Source organism: Phascolarctos cinereus, unplaced genomic scaffold, assembly GCF_003287225.1.
Source record: "Phascolarctos cinereus isolate Bilbo 61053 unplaced genomic scaffold, phaCin_HiC Scaffold_5;HRSCAF=322, whole genome shotgun sequence".
Classification (NCBI taxonomy): domain Eukaryota; kingdom Metazoa; phylum Chordata; class Mammalia; order Diprotodontia; family Phascolarctidae; genus Phascolarctos; species Phascolarctos cinereus.
In genome coordinates, this window is record NW_027555958.1 from 170,089,456 (window position 1) to 170,093,418 (window position 3,963).

Sequence of the window (3,963 nt, forward strand, 5' to 3'; positions counted from 1 at the left end):
TGTCCTACGACCAATAGTTTGTTTCTTTGTTGTTTGTTTTTAAGAGGGAGAGGAGGTCTTTTTACAAAGTCCTCCAGCTATAATTGAACTCAGGAAGGCAGAAAGAAAGGGAAGAAATGGTAATCATTTTCTCCAGATGGTACTAAAACCCTTTGGAGTACATATTCCTCTTCCTCTTCCATCACAGAGTAGCCATTAGCACTACTCTTACCGTACAGCAACACTGCTTCTCCCACTCTTTCATTTATATTCCATATTTTCCTGAATTGGCTATTCCACTACTACGGAGGAGTGGCCCAATTTTCTATTTGTGTTTGATGACAGTAGCTAAGGTCATAAGTTGCAGAACAGCTACTGATCTGCATTGGTAAAAGAAGTTTTCTCCACCAGAAGCCCCCCTACAAATGAGAACAGAGATCTTCTCCTACAAAAAAAAAAAAGTCCCAGGCAGAGCTGGAATTTTAAAGCAGATTTCTGGTGCCAATTTCAGTGTTTTTCATTTTTACAACATTTCTACCACATTTGATGAACTTGTTTGCATCCCAAAACTTTTTAATGTACACAACTAAGTAAGAACCTTCTTGAGGATAATCAGACCACCAACTATATTCTTTACTTCTCATAACTGCTACTGAACCAATCTGCTAGAACTCTAGAAAGATAGGAACTAGAAGTCATTATTTCTTTGTGATTAATTTGTCTTTTTTGTGTGCTGCAGCTGGGTCTATCAGTAACTATAATTACTGCAGTTCAACGTTAATTTACCTTCATGGATTGACACAGGAATGAAGCACACTAGTATTGTAATTATAACTAACTATAGCACTTTAATGTTTTCAAAGCATTAGATAATTATCTCATTTGTTCCCCCTAACAACTCTGTAATATAGGTACTATTATTATTCTCATTTCACAGAGGAGAAATCTAAAGCTGAGAGGTTAGGTCACTTACTCAGGGGTTCACATAACTGGTGAATGCCAGCGTCAGGATTTATATCTTCCTGATTCAATATCCAGCACTGTTTGTAATGTATCAATGGTTACCTCCTATCTGGTGGTCCTTCTCACAGCGTGTCACTTTAAAACAGTAAATAATAAGTATTGCCACAGATAATGCTAAAAGTTGGTAGCACCTCTTGCCTCATTTTTTTTTTCTTTCTGAAATTTCCATTCAGGTACTGAATTCCTCACATCCCAGAGAACAGGAGTCCCTAACTGTGTATTAGGAAAAAATACAAGCAAGTCATGCAATCAATTCAAATGAAATTGAAATCTGATCCCCTATTATCTGCCTGTGTCTTTATACTCACTTTGCTTTCCTTCGATCAGGGAAGCAGATTTAGCATGGCAAAATATTTTCCCCTAAAGGTGGCATAGATTTCTCTCCTCTGTTAGAATGCCTGGAACAGTAATCTCTCAGTTGACAAGGCAATCTTTGTTGATGGGCACCACTAATCACCCCATCACTGTGGCATCCAGCAATAACCAGAGGGTAAAACAGTGCTTAATATATTTGGCTGTTGTTTCCAAGGCTGAGGTTTTGTTTTACCACCTTTTTGTTAAAAGGTAAAATGAGTTCAGCAGTTTGACTTCAGTTGAGAAAATGCATTCTGACAAATCGCTGGACGTCTGTTGGAGAAAGGATGCATCATGTCAAATGCTGTGAGCCAGACTATTGACAAACTGAATCTTGTCAAACCAACAGCTACATTCTTTCCCACCAAATTGTCCTCACTGCTTGAGCCATACATGAATTGAGAACTTGTGAGAGCCAAATTGACCATTAACAGGAATTCAGTTGGCAATTTGTTAGTAGTCTGAGAGTCTATACTACAATAGAATGATGAAAGAAGTTTGACATGCTTTAACAATTTCCAACAACCATGATTTAGCATATGGCAACAACTAGGATGTAGTATGGTCCAGGGGAAAGAGTGCTGAACTTGAAATCCCTGCACCTGACTATTTGTGTGCCCTTGGGCAAGAATTAAAACTTTCTGTACTTTAGTTTCCTCTTTGATAAAATGAAGGGGCTTTCCTAGATGACCTCTGAGGTGTCTTCCTATTCTAGATCTATAACCCTATGATCACCATGGAAAAGAATTTGAGGAGGACCTAATTGAAAGAAAATCAGTTTCCCAGAGGAGGAAATCACATTTTCTCCAAAAAAGAGAATAGTACAAAATAGCATATGAGGTGGCAGGTGATCAGGTAGCCCTATCTTACTTCTGAAATTGAGTTTAAAATGGAGAATGTTTGAAATTTTGAAAAAGAAAATTAATTTATATCAGGCTGATTCCAAGTTATTCTTCTTACTGCTTCTGCATACTGCTATAACCAGTAACCACTTTCTATCATTGAAGCAAATTGTTTCTCTGATAAACAGGAACAATTTAAGTTCATTACAAAAAATCAAATTTTAAATTTAAGGGCTTTGGTCATCCTAGAAAGAAAATAGACCTAGATGGCTTTTAAAGGGTGGGTACAAGCAGAAGTAGTGGCAGGAGGAAAGCAGGAACTCAAAGGACTTACTTAGGAGCCACCACCACTATGGGTCTTTTAAAGAAACCCAAGAGCAAAATGATCCCTGAGGAGCTGCCAAAGCAGGAAGAAGAGATACTCAACACTGGGCCCCTGTAAGTGCTCACACAATCAGTGAAGAAGAACATTTAGGTTATTATCAACATCTACAATAACAAGAAACTGCTAGATCAAGTGAAGGTCTTCTACAAGCACTATAACATGGTCTCAGAGAAGATGAAGGAGATGTGGACAGAGGAACCTAAAAACGGCAAAAGCAAGAAAAATCCAAAACAAGTAAACAAAGATTGTTACATTTCCAAGATGTCCCTGAGTGGAGATTTGGTCATCTTGGTCCCCAGGAACCCACTCATTGTTGGCATGCAGCATAAATAGAACCTCTTATTCCCACCTGAACCTTGGCTCAGCCCAATGAGGTTCCCCAGTGGTTCCCTTCTTTTAACTTTTCTGGATAAAGTCTTGTTGTTTTAAAATAATAATAATAAAAGGTGTATACAGTAACTATTGTCTGGATTTTCTAGAATAAGAATTCTCAACCTCAGATTTGTTAATTTGTTTGTAAAAATTTTTTTGATAACTATGTCAACATCATTGGCTTCCTTTGTATTCCTATGCATTTTACTTTATACATTTATAATTACTGTTTTGGGAAGTGGTCCATATGCAAAAGCATGACCAGGCATCCATAGGGTTTCACAATTCAAAAAAAAGTTTAAAAACTCTTACTCTAGAGAATGGAATTTAACCACAATCAATAAATGAACATGCATTTGTTAAACCACTACTATTTGCCAGCCACTATGATGTTAGGTTCTGCTTTTATCCCATCTAGGGAGAATAATATCTCTTGCTGTGTAATTTGACTTGGGCTTCAGGATTGAAATTTTAAGTGATTACTGGAAAAAAAAATAACAATTTGTTAAAAAGGTAGAATCCAGTACATCAATATAGATAGCTACATACACATACATACACACATACACACACACGCACACACATTCACTCACTCAAAAATAGCTAAGTTGTCTGCCTCAAAGTTCTGTCAATTTTGAGTGATGGCTATTCACCTCTGAGCTAAGCAATTATTTGGGACATGGGTAGAAAGGACAAACACAGCTCCATAGGCAATATTTGGCCCATGGCACCAAAATTTGTGAGGAACCCTGGAGTAATGTACTTTGACTATCTTTAATATTAGATTTGGTATTAATGCAATTAATCAGGCCTATGACAGTTCTGGGTGTCATTGGCAGCATTATTTATATGTTCTTGTGGGAGGGCACCATTCTATTAAGCTGATTGTTCACACAGACACAGTATAAATTTGAAGAAAAAAAAATAAGTCCTTTTTCTTATTTGAACTCCCTTGGAGCTCACACTGTGATATTTTCCCTTAATAAAATAGGAAGGGGCAATATTATT

At 37.1% G+C, this 3,963-nt stretch overlaps 1 pseudogene; it reads left to right on the plus strand.

Annotated features, from left to right (window-relative positions):
* The first annotated feature begins 2,550 nt into the window (after nucleotides 1–2,550).
* LOC110192055 (small nuclear ribonucleoprotein Sm D2 pseudogene) lies at nucleotides 2,551–2,916 on the plus strand (annotated as a pseudogene).
* The last annotated feature ends 1,047 nt before the right edge of the window (nucleotides 2,917–3,963 follow it).